Source organism: Salvelinus alpinus, chromosome 6 (genome assembly GCF_045679555.1).
Source record: "Salvelinus alpinus chromosome 6, SLU_Salpinus.1, whole genome shotgun sequence".
NCBI lineage: Eukaryota > Metazoa > Chordata > Actinopteri > Salmoniformes > Salmonidae > Salvelinus > Salvelinus alpinus.
Window position 1 is genome coordinate 40,862,217 of NC_092091.1, and position 23,072 is coordinate 40,885,288.

The 23,072-nt window shown below is 41.5% G+C and overlaps 1 long non-coding RNA gene across 1 annotated transcript; it reads right to left on the bottom strand.

Annotated features, from left to right (window-relative positions):
- Positions 1 to 4,190: 4,190 nt before the first annotated feature.
- On the bottom strand, positions 4,191 to 6,175 carry LOC139578690 (uncharacterized). The gene is made up of 2 exons (XR_011675591.1): positions 5,901 to 6,175; positions 4,191 to 5,616 (listed from the first exon to the last, which is right to left on the bottom strand). It is a non-coding gene; the product is annotated as an uncharacterized lncRNA (long non-coding RNA).
- Positions 6,176 to 23,072: the final 16,897 nt, after the last annotated feature.

Consider the following 23,072-nt stretch of genomic DNA (forward strand, 5'->3'; position numbering starts at 1 on the left):
TCCAATCTTACTGAAACATACAGTCAAACATTTGGACACACCTACTCATTCAAGGGTTTTTCTTTATTTTTACTATGTTCTACATTGTAGAATAATAGTGAAGACATCAGAACTATGAAATAATATGGAATCATGTAGTAACCAAAAAAAGTGTTAAACAAATCAGAATATATTTTATGTTTTGGGTTCTTCAAAGTAGCCACCCTTTGCCTTGATATACAGTTGAAGTCGGAAGTTTACATGCACTTAGGTTGGAGTAATTTAAACTAGTTTTTCAACCACTCCACTAATTTCTTGTTAACAAACTATAGTTTGGGCAAGTTGGTTAGGACATCTACTTTGTGCATGACACAAGTCATTTTTCCAACAATTGTTTATAGACAGATTATTTCACTTATAAGTCACTGTATCACAATTCCAGTGGGTCAGAAGTTTACATACACTAGGTTGACTGTGCCTTTTAAACAGCTTGGAAAATTCCAGAAAATTATGTCATGGCTTTAGAAGCTTCTGATAGGCTAATTGACATAATTTGAGTCAATTGGAGGTGTACCTGTGGATGTATTTCAAGGCCTACCTTCAAACTCAGTGCCTCTTTGCTTGACATCATGGGAAATTCAAAATAAATTGTAGACCTCCACAAGTCTGGTTCATGCTTGGGAGAAATTTCCAAATGCCTGAAGGTACCACGTTCATCTGTACAAACAATAGTACGCAAGTATGAACACCATGGGACCACGCAGCTGTCATACTGCCCAGGAAGGAGATGCGTTCTGTCTCCTAGAGATGAACGTACTTTGGTGTGAAAACTGCAAATCAATTCCAAAACAACAGCAAAGGACCTTGTGAAGATGCTGGAGGAAACAGGTCAAAAATAATCTCTATCCACAGTGAAACAAGTCCTATATCGACATAACCTGAAAGGCCGCTCAGCAAGGAAGAAGCCACTTCTCCAAAACTGCCTTAAAAAAGCCAGACTATGGTTTGCAACTGCACATGGGGACAAAGATTGTACTTTTTGGAGAAATGTCCTCTGGACTGATGAAACAAAAATAGAACTGTTTGGCCATAATGACCATCGTTATGCTTTGAGGAAAAAGGGGGAGGCTTGCAAGCTGAAGAACACCATCCCAACCGTGAAGCACGGGGGTGGCAGCATCATGTTGTGGGGGTGCTTTGCTGCAGGAGGGACTGGTACACTTCACAAAATAGATTGCATCATGAGGATAGAAAATGTGGTGGATATATTGAAGCAACATCTCAAGACATCAGTCAGGAAGTTAAAGCTTGGTCGCAAATGGGTCTTCCAAATGGACAATGACCCCAAGCATACTTCCAAAGGTTTGGCAAAATGGCTTAAGGACAACAAAGTCAAGGTATTGGAGTGGCCATCACAAAGCCCTGACCTCAATCCTATAGAAAATTTGTGGGCAGAACTGAAAAAGCGTGAGCGAGCAAGGAGGACTACAAACCTGACTCAGTTACATCAGCTCTGTCAGGAGGAATAAGCCAAAATTCAACCAACTTATTGTGGGAAGCTCGTGGAAGGCTACCCACAACGTTTGACCCAATAAAACATTCTCTCTACTATTATTCTGACATTTCACATTCTTAAAATAGTGGTGATCCTAACTGACCTAAGACAGGGAATTTTTACTAGGATTAAATGTCAGGAATTGTGAAAAACGGAGTTAAAATGTATTTGTCTAAGGTGTATGTAAACCTCCGACTTCAACTGTATATGTTTGAATCAAAATATATCACTTGTGAAAACACAGAATCCTAATCATTACTCCACTTGCTAATTGTGCCTACCCAGGCACCCGGGCCAGATTCACTGAATCCCCTCAATGGCACAGTTTGTTCTTGGTACAGCTTTTGTCACTCAGACTCAAGAATTCTCATTGGTTGAATTTGGAATCCTCTGATGTTGTGATGGGGCAAGTAAAGGAGGCGGTGAAAAAAATTCAGGGCAGGAACTAAGAGGAGTGCTGGAGGGAAGATGGCGGTAACAGATTTTCTGTATGAAACTGATCGGGGGTCAGGTGAAGATGGGAGTACAGAGAGAGAGAATGAGTGGGCTACAGTCCTGAAAATGAAAGGAAACAAAATAAGTAAAGTTGTGATGGAAACTAAGAAATCCTTGGATTAGTTTATAGTGGGAGTGAGGGTTTTGGATCCGTGTTACCTGGGGGATCCGTTTGAAGTCACGAGGAGTATCATGGATGCATTTAGCCCTTGATCATGACTTTCAGTTCCATTACACTACACATAAGAGTCATTGGATGAAGCTGTCTTCTGTAGGGGGGGTGTTTTGTTAAGATCCCCAACGCTCAGTCTGAACATTAACATGCATTGCTTGCAGTACGGTTTTGGAAGCATAAGGACCTAATCTTTCATATCAGCGAGAAATAATTTTCAAAAAACAAAAGGTTACATTTTTACAAACGATAGTGTTCCCGCACGGCCATATCTCCATGTTACAGCGCTTGTTTACGGAAAAAAGACGAAGACAAGAGGCGACCACCTGTGCTACTTAGCTATATGTAAGCGTAACTCGGGAGGTGTAGTTTTGTCAGATGGAGATTAAACTGCTACAGTAAGTGTATCTTTTTTATTTGAAGGATTTTTTGTTGCTGATGAAAGATAAGGGCCGCATGTTTCGAAAGCCGTATCGCAATCGATGATTATTGACGTTTCTAAACGTTACATCACACCGTCAGGATTGTAATTCAATGAGGCAGTCATGGGCAAAGCTAATGGCTGAGAACTGTAGGGAAATGCAGAATGCCACCTAGTTTTAGAGAGCTAGGAGGCGTTTGGTGAGGTGGCGTCGGTGAGAGTCACAAGCGCTGTTCTTATTATGATTTTTTTTGTGTGTCCACGTAACAGAAGAACCATACTTTGTGCCTCTAAGATTTTTTTCTGGAATGTTTTGTGTATGGATTTCTGAAGCAGGACGCCTATCAAGGGGGTTACTTCTGGGGTTGCGCATGAAGTGGATGCAGATGACATACCTGAATAATTAGATGAAGTGACTGGTGCATGTCGACTGACCTGTATTGTGGATGGAGTAAGGAAACCCACTTCGTCCATATGATTGTTTTTTGATGTCTCTCCATTCTCATGTAAGGCTAGGCTTTATGGGATACCCTTTAAGAGCTTTTGTGCACTGTTATAAATGCAAAAGATTTGGGCAAGTGTAGAGACGGGAAGAATATTGTATGCCAGCTGAGGTTATATGCTACAACTGTGGTAGCAAACATGCACCTGAGTCCCCGGATTGCCCTGTTAGGGTGAAGGAGACAGAGGTGGCGAGAATAAGGGCTGTCCAGCGTGTCTCCTATCTGGAGGCGGTGAGAAGAGTGGAAGGAGTGACTGGCGTTAAAGATGCAATGGTAATTGACACTGCACCAGTGAATGTTTCTCAGCAATCAAGGGATCCTGATATATTACATGTGAAAAAGGTGGACTTTATTATAGCATTTATTGCAAAGGTCATAAACTACACAGCACAAACAAACAATACATATTTTTTTGTTTTTTGTGAGTGCAGCAGAACACTTTTTGGGAATCTTAGTTTACAGCTGAAGCATTACAAGAAATCCTGTCAATGATGTTCTGCCTTCACTGGCCCCTGAACCTGTGAAGGGATGTTAATTCAATTGTAATGTGAGTGAAGGAGTGGGATGTTTTTTTGTATAATGTTGGTTTTTCCCTCTTTTTTTCCTCCAATTGATATTTTTAATATAGTTTACCACCCGAATAGTAGGTGGCGGCATGCACCTCTAACGCTTGTTTGCGGACCGCCATAATACCATAGAAGAAGAAAGTTCAGCACATGAACGCTTCTACAGTATCCAACACTGCATCAATAAATCAGTATAAATGTAGAAATGCTTCTCTCTGTCCTCAAATTGCTATTTATCCTTGTAACGTAGATGCAGGGAGTCAGGAAGCAGGTGCAGTTAGTGAGTTTAATAATAACGAACATGGAGCGAAACAAAACAAGAGAAGCGTCTGACATAGAAACATAAACAATACTACCTGATGACTGATAACAAAAGAGTGCTTAATAAACTGTAAGTAATACGGGAGAAATGAAGTCCAGGTGTGACTGATGATGAGACGCAGGTGTGCTTAATGATGGTGTCGTGGAAATTCTTACACAGGGACACTCAAAGTCAATCTTAAATGAATCATTGTTTATTGTCAGCACACTGGAAAGGTTCCAACAAACTTAATGCACCATAGTGAATGTCTGTCAGAAGCTCTGCTGGGGAAAAGCACAAATATTACACATTTTCCAACACATTCCATCCTCTTAACACTTAATCTGTGATAATCATCAATACATTTTAATGTAAGCATTTAGCTTTGAGCTTCGATATCAAAATAAATCATAATAAAGGTTATTCTTCTATTAACGGGAGTGAAATCAACACAAAACCAGACACTTCATCATTGCAAGTCCTTCATTCTGGGTTATCAACAGTGGCAAAGTATTCGGCGAGATCAGTCATATTAGAAGAGTGATCTTGGACAAAAGTACAACGTTCATTGTCAATGATTGCACAAGTGTCCCCTTGACCTGCCAAAAGATGGTCAAGAGCCTCTCTGTTTTGCAGAGCCAATTTAAGCAATTGTTTTAGCATTGCCAATTTTCTCTATGTCTCTAGAGATCTCCCGAGTTTGGTCTCGGGCACATTCATATTGACTTGCACAGGGAAAAGAGAGAACACGTGTTATAAGTTTCATACCAACCTTGCTAAGAATAAGATTTGGGCAAGGCTAGCCTAAACTACAATGTCGTGGCTCTCCTCACAATTTAGGGGCATAGCTCTGTCTCTACAAGCTTCGCCTTTCCAAATCATAATTATAACTATTGATAAATCATCCAACCCAAATTTAGAATGACAGTCATTAGTGCTTCATGTTGGTTCTATCACTTTAATTTAAGACCCTCAACTTAGCACACACCGATACTGGCAGAATGTACATTTACATACAGTATATTAATCTTACATTTCTAGCGTTAACTATTCTCATCACTTGTGGTAATGACAGATTTGTATCTCAATGCATTCTTAGTCTAAATTACTATCAATTTCGCAGTGTGCAGACCTCCACAATCAAATTGGTACCCCAAATAAACAAGTTTGGATAAGCCTAAATTAATTACGGGCATGGTTGACCCCCCCACCCCCTCCCGGCACTCATCCTTCTGGCATTTCTTCATGTTCTTCTTCAGATAGTGTTTCAGTTTATTTTTTTAATGGCACATATTCAAAGTGGATGGCCCTTGATAATGTCACTGTCCTTTACAGTCCATTATGTCTTGTCCATTTTCCTACCATTACACCTCAGCATGAGAGAAGTTTTGGACAGGATCTCTCTCCATGCCTACCCCACATGGAGTGATTTCACACTCCTGAGAGAAAATGCAGTTGATAGCTTCGACAGGTTGCTGGCTCGGACTCAGGTCTCACGGTAGAAGTGGTGAAGGATCATCCTGAACGCCAATTTCGCCATTATTTCAGCCGGTTAGAGGGGGTGTGGTTTACACTGTTCTCGGCCTAATTATCTTCCATGCATCTAGATACCATCTGTGGTCACCTTCGCCATAACCACGAGAGAGGACAGACCAGAACAACAGTTTAGTTTAGGACATTTCTGATTCTGAATATCCAGACAAATTATTTACTGTATAACAAATTATTACTACTACCTGATTCTTAATACAGATTTCAAATGTCAAAGAGAATAACAACACACAGTTGAAACTATAATGTCTTTCAAAAGGAGACAACTCGCAAATGCAAAAATTCTGGAATTCTGAGAATGACTCTGAGAATGACAGTGAGGAATCAGATTCTGACAGTGATGAGCTGCCCCCCAACCTTGTGGCCATTGAGAACCCTGAATCTGATGACCCCTTGCCCACCGACGAAGTCCCAGGTCCCTCTGAAGATGCTGGTGGTGATGTAGGCAGACCTATAGTGGGTGAGGTGCAGTAGGTCTGCGGTAGCTGGAAGACCTCACCCCTCCTGGCTCTGCTGTTTGCTTTGATGAGTCTCAGTCTGGAGACCAAAACCCCTTTTTTTGTAATTGAACATACACTTTGCATGTAAATCAAATACAGTCACATTATACAATTTTATTGGCAATATTTTACCCACCTCCCCACTCCCTCATCCTTCCCACTCCCTCATCCTCCCTACTCCCTCATCCTCCCTACTCCCTCATCCTCCCTACTCCCTCTCCAAACAGTATATTTCTAGCATACAAAAGCTGTCCTCAATCTTCAGCACAAAATATGTCCAGTTCCAGTTATGATGTTGGCAAGTTATGTTCAATACTGTGTGTGTGTGGTTTCTGAAAGTACAGAATAAAGAGGAATTATTAGTAATTAGAATACAACATTAGGATATAGCAATAAAACCATATTACAAGTAACATAATAACTGAAGATCTCCACAAGGGCTCCACAAGGGGGCAGGGCAGAGCTATGCAGGCCAATACAATGGTCATGATAAGGCCAGGGCAGCTTCCAGGGCAGCTTGGTGTTAGCATTGTTTCACAGAACTAATAGATGAATGCAACTACATTATCAAAATTGAATATAACACCATAAAGGTTATGAAATCCGTACCTTGCTTGTCCACGGTAATAAAGGAATATACACAGAATACATTATGCTCCATACATAAATACAGTGTGCTACAGTAGAAATGACATACCATGATATACAGAAACTGTATTATGATAAGGTAATAAGGTACTTACTTTGATATGAATACACACAGTAATTATTAGTAAGGAAAACAACAACGAATGCAATGTGGGCGCCAGCTGGAAAATACACTAATGGAAGAGTTCAGGCAGGTTCTGTTCTGACTGGAGATGCACAAATGTCTGCATATTTGATCTGAGGAAACACTGGTGGAGTACTTGGGCCATTGGGCTCTCATCGAAGAGATAAGTTTGTCTGGCTCATCTAGCTAATCCTTGTCTTACATTAGCATCACAGGTGGTTGCTGGCACCTTAATTGGGGAGGACGGGCTGGTGGTAATGGCTAGAGCGGAATTAGCGGACTGGTATCAAAAACATAAAACACGTGGTTTCCATTCCATGCACTGTCCCAGCCATTATTATGAGCTGTCCTCCCCTCAGTAGCCTCCACTGATTAGCATAGCGTGCCTCAAACCTAAGTTGTCCGCCACAGTGAAATGGGCTACTTCTGTGTGAATTAATGAGGATGCGGAACACACCTAATTTCAAACTGTAAAATTGACCAGTTGAAACAGCCTATGGAAAATTAGCAGGCAGCGTGCCTTGGTTTGAGGACAGCAAGGGTTAACTGTCTTGTTGCTTAGCAATCATATTTTGGAACAGTGAGCGAATTCGGACATTACGCACATAAGAAAACTCACTCTGGGGGACTGTTAGAGATATTTTGGAACTCACGTATGAAAAGGATAATGATCTGCTTTGCCCCTGTGATATTAACTGCACTTCTCACCCAGTTCACCCTCTCACCTGTCCACTCTCCTATTCATGGTACTGGCATTGAAATGCGGTAATTATCATAGTTCCCATAAATCACTACTGCTAGTGCAAGGAATACAGTTATCAGTACACAGGTGGATGCTGTTATGACACTTTTCTGAACATAACTCCTACTCTCAAGTCTCCTTTTCTCCAGCTCTTCTTCTAGTAGTTCCTCCTCCAGCTTACCCCTTTGTCAGCCAGATCTCGTTTCACATGAGAAATATGGACCCACTGAGTAGAGGTTGTAGTTTTCACTGCTGTAGGCGTGGTGAGTAGTACTGTGTGGGGCCCGGACCAGTGTTGTCCGAATACTCCGGCTTGGTGGACCTTGATGTACACTCAGTCCCCCAGACTCAGGCTGTGCTTGTGGTTATCTCCTGGGGTCCGTTCCTCGTGTGTTAATTTGACCTGTGAATACACTGCAAGGCATGGGTCATTTTCTGACAGTATGACAACATTGATTCACCCATTGTGGAATTACCTCCCTTAGGAGAGTCTGAAAACCAGTCCACAATTACCAGTGCGTGAGTCTTACCCCTACCCTCGAGGAAGTGGCCATATAAAGTCCATCTGCAATGATGTAAAGGATCCATCTGGTGGTGGTAGCTGTTAGGTGGGAGTTGGCTGAGAATCCCAGCTTTAGTATTTACACGATTTACATGCAGTTTGGTCGCATCTTCTGTTTTAGATTGTGGCTCCGCTTTAGCCGCCTCATCTGCTCGGAAATTCCCTACTACTATCTTATCAGTACGACTGGTGTGAGCTTCACATTTTACCACAGCTAGTCTACTGGGTAATAGACACACTTCTAGTAATGCCTCTACTTCGTGTCCATATTTAATTAGTGTTTCTGTCGCAGTTAGCATGCCCCTTTGTGACCAGAGTCCCAAAATCATGAACCACTCCTAACGCATAGAGAGAGTCTGTGTATATTGTAGCATCCTCCCCTGCTGGCAACCGACAGCGCAACTCCCTGGGCTGAAATTGATGCGGCAATGGGCCAGCTTTAAATGCTGCCACATCATCACACAGAGCATATCCAATCCCTCGCTTTCCTCCTGTCGTTATGTGACTAGAGCCGTCTGTGTATAATAGCCTACTTTACCCGATTCTAGTTCTGTTTCCTACAGATCGGGGTGAGGCTTTGGAGTGATTTAGTCTGGATCACACTCATGAGCTTCTCCCTCATTGGGCAAGGGCAATAATGACACAGGATTCAGAGCACCAACTTTATAGAATTGCAGAATTTCACGAACTGCTCTCCCAAGGCAACAGCCTCAGGAAGCATTGCAAATGGAGAGATAGGGACACCCCATCCTCTCCTGGTAGAGAAAATACACCTTTTGTTCGTTTTTACTATGCTAAATGTTAATCAGTCCTAAAAATTCTAAATCTTTCTATCTTACCTCCCATTTAATTTCCCATTTCCTTTCTTTCTCACTTTCGTTGTTACTTTCACTAGTCTACCTATCTGTTTCCCTCAACTCCGACTCATCCACTCTTCTCAACAGGAAAGCCCTCTCAATCACCATCACCCAGTACATTTCCCTTCCCTCTACAATCTCCACTATACTCTACATCTCTTACCCTCTAACAATACTTTACCAGGTGAGCAAAAATGTTTTAATTACAGACAAAACCACACATGATAACTTCTGTTTACAGGGAAGCCACTGCCCCCCCTTTACTTTCTCCTTATTGGAAGGTATCGTTTGTATTTGAATCTACCCGAAAGTTTTTACTGTATATATTTATTACCAATCGCCGTGGTATATTCACTATTTGCTTCACACTCATTAATGTCTTATTTTGAGATGAATATGTAATGCTCCCATATTATAAAATATATCAGCCAGATCCAATGTTCACCAAATTAAAACGTACTGTATCGATTGAATTACCCCTTACAGATTTCTGCGTCATTTTCCATTTTGTCCACCGGGCATGTTGGGATTTTGTACTGTAAACAATAGTTGCAACTGCATTTGACCCATAGTAATCGAGGCGGTGTTATGCAGAACCATTTTGGTTGCTTGTACTTCTAGTCACAGTGGCATTCCATTTGCCTAAAGATTTACTCCAGTACATGACTGGTCTGTCTTTTCCCCCATGGTTCCGCATAACTTACCACAGTACCTATCTTATTCATGCATGGAATTGTCAGGTTTTGCCAACCCCAATGCAGGCACTTGACACAACTGATTCTTTAACTCTACAAATGCCTCCTCACAATCTTGAATTGTTTCTATAAAACGCTTCCTCACAATCTTGGCTCCACTCTATTCTCTCATGAGGACCCCTCCTCTCTTTCGTCATGTAAGAGGTTCACCTATTTCAGAATAAGATGGAATAAAGTGTCTCTAGAAATGTAAAAACGCCAGGGTTTTTTCTGAGCGTACGTGGAGTGTTTGGTCATCCCAGAGAATGAATAGTATTGATGTGGGTATAGGTGTTATCCTAACTGAATGTTTGTTAGTAATACATGGGAATCCACTGTGATACACTACGTCCTTTCATTTCTCACTAGAAATAGGGGCTGTTACAATGAGTTGGTTCTTGAATAAGTATACTCCTTTCCAGTAATATCAGGATATCCATTGCCACTGAGTCCCCAGCCCCCGGAATTCCCTCCACCACGGTAGGTTTACACCCTTTGATAAGACCGCAATCTAAAGGCGTCTTTTGCCCACAGTTCACAAAGATTATCCAAACCTAAAATCGGTTCTACCCCAGCTACCATAAAGAATGATCCCGGTATTGTTATTGGACCTACTGTCAATGGCATGGGTAGTAGTTGCATAGCTTTAGATTCCACCCCAGTTACTCCTAGTTTTTATTGGTCACGTCTTACTGGAGTCGTCTAGTTTAGTTGACCTTGCAGGTCTTTAGTTTTGGTTTTATCAGTTTTACCTTTCCATTGATAGAACGCTGACATTAAAACACTTGTGCCAACTCACAGTTATCATCTCAGATAATCAGTATGGAATTTTCCATCAGCAGGGAAGTGCTAAACAATGTTATCAAATTTGCTAAACATTTTCCCATACTCAAGCCGAATTGTTAGATTGCTTGTGGGCCACTTTCAGTGTATCCATGGCTCTGTTTAATGTCCCTTTCTCCAGAACTTACATGCAACCTTCACCATGCGTACTAGTATACAGATGTGCCAACTTCTCCAATACCACACTGACAATACAGACAGTTAAACAGACATGTCGTAGGGACGGCCACTCCCCTCAACCCTCCTAGGGGACTTCAACTCCTAGTCCTAGGGGATGGTTAAACCCTCCTAGGCACGCAGTCCCTACAGTATCTAACCTATATGGGGGATAAACCTTCCTAAGCATGCTGTGCCCACATTGCCTAGTCTAACCTATATGGGGGCTAAACATTCCTAAGCACGCCGTGTCCGCAGTGCCCAGTCTAACCTATATGGGGCCAAAACCCTCCTAAGCATGCTGTGCCCGCAGTGCCCAGTCTTACCTATGTGGGGGATAAACCCACCTAAGCACGCCATGCCCACAGTGCCTAGACTAACCTATATGGTGGCTAAACCTTCCTAGGGGACTCCAAAACCCTAGGTCTACGACCGGTCGTGTACACAGTGGGCCTACTGAATAACTTCAGGCTTTCTAGGTCCGTTTTCTATACATTTTATATTCAGCCTATGTCCCTCGTCTCCCCAAGATGCCATGATGAGGGGTAACAGGTTTAGGAACTTTGCCTATCTTGTTTTGTGCCGGCTCCTGTTCCACTGATTCGGAATCGTTAGTTCGACTGTTAATCGTGGTGAATCCTGCCAACAACGCCAAATGTTAGGTTCTAATTTCTAGGATGAACAATCAGTCTCTGTTGCTGGGCAGGAACTGAGTATGTTCCTCATGTTGGTGTTATCATGTCCCAACTTGACTCAGGAACCTTCGTACTCCTCCATACCTTTCACAGATCTTCTTATCAGGTGAGGCCTTGAGTTATGGGGAGTACCCATTCATATAGTCTACTGCTGTCCACTAGATAATTGTACTTCTCATACACAAAGAGCTTAAACCTAACACTACTTACTTTAATATATAAAAACTGTATATTCATATTAAGAGTATATAATGATATAAGACAGTAAAGATATAAGACAGTGTTATAGAACAGTAATTACAATGTATTGGCTCTAACACCAGACACATGGCTCATATTCAACCCTTGTGGAATCATTCAATCAATCACATTTATTCATAAAGCCCTTCTTACATCAGCTGATGTCACAAAGTGCTGTACAGAAACCCAGCCTAAAACCCCAAACAGTAAGCAATGTAGGTGTAGAAGTGGCTAGGAAAAACTCCATAGAAAGGCCAGAACCTAGGAAGAAACCTAAAGAGGAACCAGGCTATGAGGGGTGGCCAGTCCTCTTCTGGATGTGCCGGGTGGAGATTATAACAGAACATGGCCAAGATGTTCAAATGTTCATAGATGACCATAATAATCACAGTGGTTGTAGAGGATGCAACAGGTCAGCACCTCAGGAGTAAATGTCAGTTGGCTTTTCATAGCCGATCATTCAGAGTATCTCTACCGCTCCTGCTGTCTCTAGAGAGTTGAAAACAGCAGGTCTGGGACAGGTAGCACGTCCAGTGAACAGGTCAGGGTTCCATAGCCGCAGGCAGAACAGTTGAAACTGGAGCAGCAGCACGACCAGGTGGACTGGGGACAGCAAGGAGTCATCAGGCCAGGTAGTCCTGAGGCATGGTCCTAGGGCTCAGGTTGTACGAGAGAGAGGAAGAGAAAGAAAGAAAGAAAGAAAGAGAGAATGAAAGAGAGAATTAGAGAGCATACTTAAATTCACACAGGACACCGGATAAGACAGGAGAAATACTCCAGATATAACAGACTGACCCTAGCCCCCCAACATTCTTGCCCTCAGAGACAGGCCCCCACTCCCTCTGACCAAATAAAATGCACATAGATCGTTCCATGTAACTCGTAACACAATGATTACTACTGCTAGGTTAATTATACAATTATAAACAGATTAAAATGGGCTCAATTCAGATCTAAGTTCCAACACCAGCAATCCGGGAACATTCCCAGAACATTACCTAAGCTCTAGTTAGGGTTTTATCTAACATTAGAATGATAACATCCAAAGAATGTTTTTGATAACTAAATGTTAGTTTTTTGGGGGAAAATGTTTTGAATGAAATATCGCAAAAACCATTCCTCTACCGCTGCATTGGTTGATATGACTGACCAGTGGCCCAATGCTATGGATAATGGCACGTTTGTGGGTGTACTACTTTTAGATTTCAGTGCAGCATTTGATTTAGTGGATCATGAAATAATTTTAACAAAATTAATGCATTATGGTTTTAAGGAGGTAGCATTGAATTGGGTACAGTCATATCTAACTGACAGGAAACAGTCCACCTATATCAATGGTTATATAATTTTCTTCCCCTCGTGTTAAACTGTGGAATACCGCAGGGCAGCTGCCTTGGGCCACTTCTTTATTTAATATATACCAACGACCTTCCCTATGCCTTAGCTGAAACTCAAGCTACTATATTTGCAGATGATACTACAATTTCTGCAGCAAGACAATCGGTTCAACAGGTACAGCAGGCTTTACAAGGAGATTTGGAGAATATCAGGGAGTGGGTTTGCCAAAACAAACTTGTTTTAAACACCAAGAAAACCAAAGTTATGTTGGTCTGTTCAACTAGGAAAAGGCCAAAACAGCATGGGATACAATTAAGTATGGGAGGAGTACAAATTGAAGAAGTGGCAGAAACCAAACTACTAGTAATAGATTGTCCACCATCTATGCGTTGTCCAGACAGAAAAGAGAAATAGGAAAAAGAACATTTCCATTTAGAGCAATAAAGAAATGGAATAAATTAACTGAGCAAACCAGAAACCTTTCAATATATAAATGTAAACATTATTTTAAAACGATTTAAATATAATACATAGAAATGTTGTGGGACTATACTAGATGAAGAATCAATATTTTTTAGATTGAATATTTATTGGGTCATTATGTTAGTATATTATGTATGTTTGTAATAGTGTGTTATATGTGGAAATGTGTTCGTATTATAAATTGTATTTTAATGTTTAAGGACTCTTGGAAGATTAGTCCAAATGGGGACTAAAAGAGAATCAAATCAAATCAAATATCCTTGGAATGTTATCCTAACGTTCACTAAAAGATTGTGCACAACATCTGTAAAAACCACCACAGAACATTCCACAAAAACATCTCAGTAGGTTTCCAGGTAATGTAATAACACAATGTACCAGTAATGTTTTTGAACATACTGCCGCAACAAAATGTGATATTAATAGAAATTATGAGAACGTTCTGCTAATGTTGATGGAGATGTTGTTAAATATGAATATTGAATATTCACACAATGCTCTCATAAAGTTATAGTGTGAATTTAGGACTTTAATGTTCCAATAACGTTCCCTTAACATTCTTCAGCAATCATGTCTGGATTCAATTAAATTGGTTTTGAGGAAACATTACTGAAACATTCCGCTAACATTAATGGAGATGTCATCCAAGACACCTACCTAGGTATAGGATCTTATATTGACCAGTTTCTCACAGCAGGAACATAATCCTGCAGCAACAGGAAATGTGAATTACTATCCTGCAACAGGGTAGTCAAATTAAGATCCTGCATAGGCCTAATAACCAATGATGTGTATTGATAACAACAAACAGCCCAGCAAACTGGAAACATTCCCAGAACATTAGCTAAGAATAGCTAGTTCACAAGTTGTTCACTGTTTTCACAAGAGACAGACTGACACACATTTTCTGTTTTGACTGAGTTTTTTTAGTTAGGGTTTGAGCTAACATCAGAATGATAACGTCCCACAAACATTCAAAGAATGTTTTGGATCACCCCATGTTTTTCTGTAAGAAAATGTTTGAATTTAAATATCTTTGGAACGTTATGCTAATATTCACTAAAGTGTTGTTCACAACGTTTGTCGATAGGTTGCCAGGGAGTATAATGACAATGTTCCGGCAATGTTCTTAGAACATACTGTTGCAACAAAGTGTGGGAGCAATAGACGTGGTTCTGAGGAAACGTTATTCAAAACACCCATAACAACAAGCAGGGAATATTTCTACAATGTTCTCATAAAGTTATAGTGTGACATTATGACATGATTGTTCTAATAACATTCCCTGAACATACTTCAGCAATATTCAGCTAAGGTTGATGGAGATATTGCTATTAAAACCTATAACAAACAACAAACATTACTGCAAGAATCTTGTAAAGACTCTAAGGTTATACTGTAAGGTTATGACGATCCACAATTGCTCTGAAAACATACTTGGAAGAATTTATGAAAATATTGCTGCAATGTTCTGCTAATATTGATGAGTAATGTAATATTATTATATGAAGTTTTCCAAACTTGTTTATATTTACAATCCCCTTTACTCCTTTACCTAGCTCTTATCAATAGCTCTTATCAATAGCTCTTTTCAAATTGTAAATTACAGTGCATGGAGAATGGTGTTATTTCTATCGGGAAAAGTAGATGTTGTTCTACTTGGAACCGTCAGGTTGCTCAACCTTATTCCTCGTTTCATTGCGTGTAAATGTGGTGCAATTATGAGAGAATTAAGTAAGGTCAGAATAATGTGTATCTGTAGACATACCTCCACCCCAAAGAAATAGCGGGTGAATAGCATGCTATTCTTAAGCCTAAATTCAAGGTCAGAATACGCGTAGAGAGAAAAGTGCAAAAAAAGGGAATTACGTTCCATATACGCATGCAACTCGGGTCGGAAATTCCCCCCTAAGACAATACAATATATATTTCGTAAGGCCTAGTTTTACCCTAGTACAGTGGCCTGAAACTAATAGTTTACAGGCCACAGCAGGCCTGCATGACACATTATGGTGGCTTGCAAAGTGATGTGTAATGCCTATTGGAACCAGCTAGGGTGGGGATTTCCAACATTTGGAATTTGTATTCACCCGTAACCTGCAATATGAATGACTGCCAGGGTTGGAAAGACAATGATATGAGATTAACTTAAAACATCTAAACTGGAACAACCATTTCAGTAACGTGTGCAAGAAGTCAAAGTAACAGATTGGAATAGTTTAGAAAAATGTATGTTACTTATATTTGAGTAGCATAAGATGAATTAATCAATCAATGTAAATGCAAAAACATACATATTGAAGCAAACAATTCTAAAAATCAACCTGCAATAGAGCATGCTGGAACATATGATAATGATTGGCATGGTTTTGGTTCAACACTGGTTATTAACACCAGCATTGGGGTTATTTTACACCACTGAGTGTTATTTGAACTCTTTACCATGTTCATTTTAACACATGCTAGTTAACACGGCCTATTTTGTTGTGTGCTGTGAAAAGGACACATCTGCAGGCTTCAATACATTTCAAGAACCTTTCAGAATTCTGAAGAAGGTTAAATACCATGTCAAGAACCCCACACTTAACTCAAAGGTTCTTTATCCGGCAAGAGTTCTCCAAGGAATCTGAGGAAGAACCATTTAGAACCTTTTTCAATGTACAGCAAGATGTCGTACAGAATGAAAGACTGTACATGCACATTATTTCTGTCACAGGGGTAACTGGCTGGAAATCAATCAACCCCATCTTTGTTTGTAAAAACTACTGCATGTACACACGCACATACACACACTCACACACTCACACACAAACATACAGTACACACATACACACGTCTTACTCTGAAAACCTGTCTCCTGCTCCTCTCCTGCTTCCAGAGACAGATTCCTGACCATGGTGAATGTGATGGGGGATGCGTTGGCCACAGGTTTCATGGCCCACATCTGTAGAAAATACTTAATAAAAGAAGGAGATGGGGTGAGTATCTGCCTCTATAATACCCTTATCACACTATGGTGCCTCTATTATACCCCTTTCACACTATTGTACATGCTGCCATCATCAAAACTAGCTAGTTCCCCACAGAGTACAACTCCTGTTGATACTCAGCTCAGGTCACAGACATACTGGCTCAGAGGGCACAGACTAGTCCTGCTCTGCCATATGCAGTGGGGTTATTTATGACACACATTCATTTTTCTAATGAATAAGCTAGAGACTATGTTTTGTGTGAGGTATGTCTGGAAAAGTTTGACTGATAATGTCTAACTGTCTCTGTCATCTCCCGTCCTCTACATTTCAGCCCAATTTGTCTCCAACTTCCTGTCTATATGTTTCCTTTTCCCCACCTGTTCCTTTATCCATATTCCTCTCACCCATTCCCTCTCTCCCTATATATCTTGATTACCCCCCCCCCCTCTCTCCCCATCTCGCCATCGCCACTCCCCCTCTGAGCTAATTGCCTCTGATCTGTGAGACCAAGCCCATGATAAACATCCAGCAGCTGATGAACTGTCAGAACACAACAGTAGCTTCCAGCCGCCTCCCCCGGACCCAGGGGTCCAACCGGAAGCCATCCCCTCCGACATGGCCTGTCTCATGCAGCTGGAGGAAAGAAAAAAGCCCCCCCCCCCCCCCGTGCCAACTGAAGAAGGATAAGGACCACTGTGCCATTGATTTGAATGGCCTTGAGACCAATGTATAACCCCCATTCCTCACCTCCTATCACCTCCACTCGTGGCAGCGGGACTGATGTGCAAAGATCCATAGTTCATCACCAGGTTTCAACTGAGTCTCACCATTCAGTACATCAGAATGAAAGGCCAACACCACTGGAATGTAGGTGGATATGGATGAACAGATGAACAGAGGGAGCGTGGATTGATCCCATCTTGTTTGTTATTGTTGAGTGATTCGTTTTCATTTCTTGTTTTGTTTGTGAGAAACGTGAGGTTTGTGACAAGACTTCGTCCTGTGCTTTCATGTACGGTGGATATAGGGCGGGAGCACAGTGAATGGGGAAGGATAGGCTTCTCTGAAACCTGAGAGTGATGTACAGGGAAATAATTATTTTCCAGGAGTCCTTCACTGAAGCGGACACGTCACTAGCTGGGATAAGTGACAACAAGCACGGTGACTGGATTTTGTTTTGTGGCCTAACAGAGGACATACTGTATTTGCTGTTCACTTTCCAGAACACCTGTACCTGTACATGCCATAGCTGCATAGCAGGAGCTATGCTCAGTTTGCGTACTATTACTGTATGTGTGCCTTTGAAAAAAAAAAAGATCCCTTAATTTTACCAGTTAAGTTGAATCAGAACACATTCTCATTTACAGCAGTGAACCGGGGAATAGTTGCAGCAGAGAGGAGGGGGGATGAATGAGTCAATTGGAAGCTGGGTGGCCATAATAGTAGGAGGGCCAAATGAGAAATGTAGCATAACATCTGGAGTTAACACCCCTACTTATGATAAGTGCCGTGCCATGGGATCTTTAGTGACGACAGAGAGTCAGGATCCAATTTGAAAGATGGCACCCTACACAGGGCAATGTCCCCAATCACTGCACTGGGGTATTGGAATCTTTTTGGGGGGATAGGAGAAAAGAGTGCCTCCTACTGGCACTCCAAGACCACTTCCAGCAGCATCTGGTCTCCCATTTAGGAACCAACCCTGCTTAGCTTTATTAAGAGAGAAGCCAGCACTGGGATGCATGGTGGTATGCTGCTGGCTAAAACAAGCACTCTGCAAGGTGGAATTACAAATATATACAGTTGAAGTTGGAAGTTTACATACACTTAGGTTGGAGTCATTAAAACTTGTTTTTCAACCACTCCACAAATGTCTTGTTAACAAACTATAGTTTTGGTTAGGACATCTACTTTGTGCATGACACAATTCATTTTTCCAACAATTATTTACAAACAGATTATTTCACTTATAATTCACTGTATCACAATTCCAGTGGGTCAGAAGTTTACATACACTAAGTTGACTGTGCCTTTAAACAGATTGGTAAATTCCAGAAAATGATGTCATGGCTTTAGAAGCTTCTGATAGGCCAATTTACATAATTTGAGTCAATTGGAGGTGTACCTGTGGATGTATTTCAAGGTCTACCTTCAAAATCAGCGCCTCTTTGCTTGACATCATGGGAAAATCAAAAGAAATCAGCCAAGACCTCAGAAAAAAAATTGTAGACCTCCACAAATCCGGTTCATCCTTGGAAGCAATTTCCAAACGCCTGAAGGTACCACGTTCATCAGTACAAACAATAGTACGAAAGTATAAACACCATGGGACCACGTATCCGTCATACCGCTCAGAAAGGAAACGCGTTCTGTCTTCTAGAGATGAACGTACATTAGTGCGAAAAGTGCAAATCAATCCCAGAACAACAGCAAAGGACCTTGTGAAGATGCTGTAGGAAACAGGTACAAAAGTATCTATATCCACAGTAAAACGAGTCCTATACCGACATAACCTGAAAGGCCGCTCAGCAAGGAAGAAGCCACTTCTCCAAAACCACCACGGTTTGCAACTGCACATGGGGACAAAGATCGTACTTTTTGGAGAAATGTCCTCTGGTCTGATGAAACAAAAATAGAACTGTTTGGCCATAATGACCATCGAAAAAGGGGGATGCTTGCAAGCTGAATAACACCATCCTAACCGTGAAGCACGGGGGTGGCAGCATCATGTTGTGGGGGTGCTTTGCTGCAGGAGGGACTGGTGCACTTCACAAAATAGATTGCATCATGAGGATGGAAAATTATGTTGATATATTGAAGCAACATCTCAAGACATCAGTCAGGAAGTTAAAGCTTGGTCGCAAATGGATCTTCCAAATGGACAATGACCCCAAGCATACTTCCAAAGTTGTGGCAAAATGGCTTAAGGACAACAAAGTCAAGGTATTGGAGTGGCCATCACAAAGCCCTGACCTCAATCATATAGAAAATGTGTGGGCAGAACTGAAGAAGCGTGTGCAAGCAAGGAAGCCTACACACCTGACTCAGTTACCCCAGCTCTGTCAGGAGGAAGGAGCCAAAATTCACCAAACTTATTGTGGGAAGCTTGTGGAAGGCTACGCAAAACGTTTGACCCAAGTTAAACAATTTAAAGGCAGTGCTACCAAATACTAATTGAGTGTATGTAAACTTCTGACCCACTGGGAATGTGATGAAAGAAATTAAAGCTGAAATAAATAATTCTCTCTACTATTATTCTGACATTTCACATTCTTAAAATAAAGTGGTGATCCTAACTGACCTAAAACAGGAAAAATTTTACTAGGATTAAATGTCAGAAATTTGAAAAAACTGAGTTAAAATGTATTTGGCTAAGGTCTATGTAAACTTCTGACTTCAACTGTACATACTAGTAATACTTGTTCATATTTGCATCGTTTGAGGTGCCTAGATATTGTCTTTGATATTTCAATTTTATAATATCTATTTCTTAATAATTCTGTTGTCGTCCTGAGCAACATTTCTGATAAAGAGTGCTAACGGACCACATGATTACAGCTTGTGGTTCTCGCTACTGTCACTGTCTGAAATATTTAAAAAAGCGAATCAAATTGCTACCTTTGTCATTAAACCGAGCAGAAAAGATAGAGGAAGACAAGACATGAAAAGTCTAACTCTTAGAAGCGTTTACGTTTCAGAGAACTGAACTCTCTCTTTTATTATACTTTTTTTTTGCCTTAACAAAGCCGGTGGTGCTGGGCTGATTCAATGAAAGGGGACCTTTCAAGGTCTAAACACTTAGCTACTGGATCATGAAATACCATGGATGTTACTTTATATCTATAGATGAAGGCTTCTCAATCTCTGTGTGCACTGATATACAGTGGCATGGAAAAAGTATTTGCCCCCTTTCTAATTTTCTCTACTTTTACGTATTTTTGATACTGTATGTTTTCAGATCTTCAATCAAAACCTAATATTAGATAAAGGGAACCTGAGTGAACAAATAACACAACAATTACATACATATTTCATTTATTTCATAAACAAAGGTATGCAACACCCAATGCCCGTGTGTGGAAAGTAATTGCCCCCTTACACTCAATAACTGGTTCTGCCACGTTTAGCTGCAATGACTCCAACCAAACACTTCCTGTTGTTGTTCTACAGTCTCTCAAAGCAAATAAAGGAATTTTTATTTGTCACGTGCTGAATACAACAGGTGTAGACCTAACAGTGAAAAGCTTACTTACAAGCCCTTAACCAACATGCAGCTTTAAGAAAAATAAGTGTTAAGAAAGTATTTACTAAATGAACTGAAGTTCAAAACTAAAAAATCTAAATAAAACAAAAGAAGAAAATAGATAAATAACAAATAATTAAAGAGCAACAATAAAATAACAGTAACGAGGCTATATACAGGGGGTACCGGTACAAGAGTCAATGTGCAGGGGAACAGGTTAGTCGAGGTAGTTTAGGTAATATGTATATGTAGGTAAAGTGACAATGCATAGATAATAAACAGAGAGTAGCAGCAGTCTAAAAATGGGGGGGTCAATGCAAATAGTCCTGGTAGCCATTTGATTAGCGATACAGGAGTCTTATGGCTTGGGGATAGAAGCTGTTAATTAAGAAGACTTTTGGACCTAGACTTGGTGCTCCGGCACCGCTTGCAGTACGGTAGCAGAGAGAACCGTCGATGACCAGGGTGGCGGGAGTCTTTGGCAATTTTTAGGGCTTTCCTCTGACACAGTCTGGTACAGAGGCCCTGGATGGCAGAAAGCTTGGCCCCAGTGATGTACTGGGCCAGATACACTACCCTCTGTAGTGCTTTGCGGTCAGAGGCCGAGCAGTTGCCATACCAGGCGGTGATGCAACCAGTCAGGATGCTCTCAATGGTGCAGCTGCAGAACCTTTTGAGGATCTGAGGACCCATGCCAAATTCTTTCAGTCTCCTGAGGGGGAATATCAAATCAAATTAATTTATATAGCCCTTCTTACATCAGCTGATATCTCAAAGTGCTGTACAGAAACTCAGCCTAAAATATGCGTTGTCGTGCCCTCTTCACGGCTGTCTTTGTGTGTTTGGACCATGATAGTTTGTTTATGATGTGGACACCAAGTAACTTGAAGCTCTCAACCTACTCCACTACAGCCCCGTCGATGAGAATGGTGGCGTGCTCGGCCCTCCTTTTCATGTAGTCCACGATCATCTGCTTTGTCTTAAACACATTTATGGAGAGGTTGTTATCCTGGCACCACACTGCCAGGTCTCTGACCTCCTCCCTATAAGCTGTCTCATCGTTGTCTGTGATTCAGCCTACCACTGCTGTGTCGTCGGCAAACTTAATGATGGTGTTGGAGTCGTGCTTGGCCATGCTGTCATGGGTGAACAGGGAGTACAGGAGGAGACTGAGCACGCACCCCTGAGGGGCCCCCGTGTTTTGAGGATCAGCGTGACAGATGTGTTGTTGCCTACCCTTACCACCTGGGGCGGCCCGTCAGGAAGTCCAGGATCCATCCTTAGCTCAGTGATGAGTTTTGAGGGCACTATGGTGTTGAAATCTGAGCTGTAGTCAATGAATAGCATTCTCACGTAGGTGTTCCATTTGTCCAGGTTGGAAAGGGCAGTCTGGAGTGCAATAGAGGTTGCGTAATCTGTGGATCTGTTGGGGCGGTATGCAAATTGGAGTGGGTCTAGGGTTTCTGGGATAATGGTGTTTCTGGTATCTAAGTGCTCTTCAAAGCACTTCATGGCTACAGACGTGAGTGCTACGGGTCGGGAGTCATTTAGGCAGGTTACCTTGGTGTTCTTGGGCACAGGGACTATGGTGGTCTGCTTGAAACATGTTGGTATTACAGATTCGGTCAGGGACAGGTTGAAAATGTCAATGAAGTCACTTGCCAGTTGGTCAGCGCATGCTCAGAGTACACGTCCTGGTAATCCGTCTGGCCCTGCGGCCTTGTGTTTGTTGACATGTTTAAAGGTCTTACTCACATCGGCTTTGGAGAGCGTGATCACACAGTCATCCGGAACAGCTGTCTCATGCATGCTTCAGTGTTGCTTGCCTCGAAGCACCAATAGAAGTAATTCAGCTCGTTTGGTAGGCTCGTGTCACTGGGCAGCTCGCGGCTGTGCTTCCCTTTGTAGTCCGTAGTAGTCTGTCAGTCACTGACAGTCACTCAATTAGCCATGTCGGCTAACAATTTTTTGATTAGTAGTTAGTCTAGCCAGCTATCTAAACTTGTATTAATCATTGCTGAATACCGACCGGGCACACAGGGCACGTGCCCAGGGGCCCTGACCTCCAGGAGGCCTCCATTGATTTTGTTAGTCATTCTCAATCAGATATCATATTTATGACAAGTCATTACACCCCATGGTAAATTGGGTAGAATAGCAGAAAACTTCCTTTAAAACGGCAACATATTCTCTACGCCCCGTGGCAAAATGTGTAGAATTCAGGGCTGCCGGAAAACGTGTGGCGAGGTGGCATTTTGCCACAGCACTTTTCAATCAAGTGTGGCAGTGCCACACCACTTCTGATTTAGTTTAATAAAATATAGCGACGCAAATCTTTTAAATGAGAGGCAAAGTGCTGTTTTTTTGACCGACTTGCCTCAGGATTTGTCGA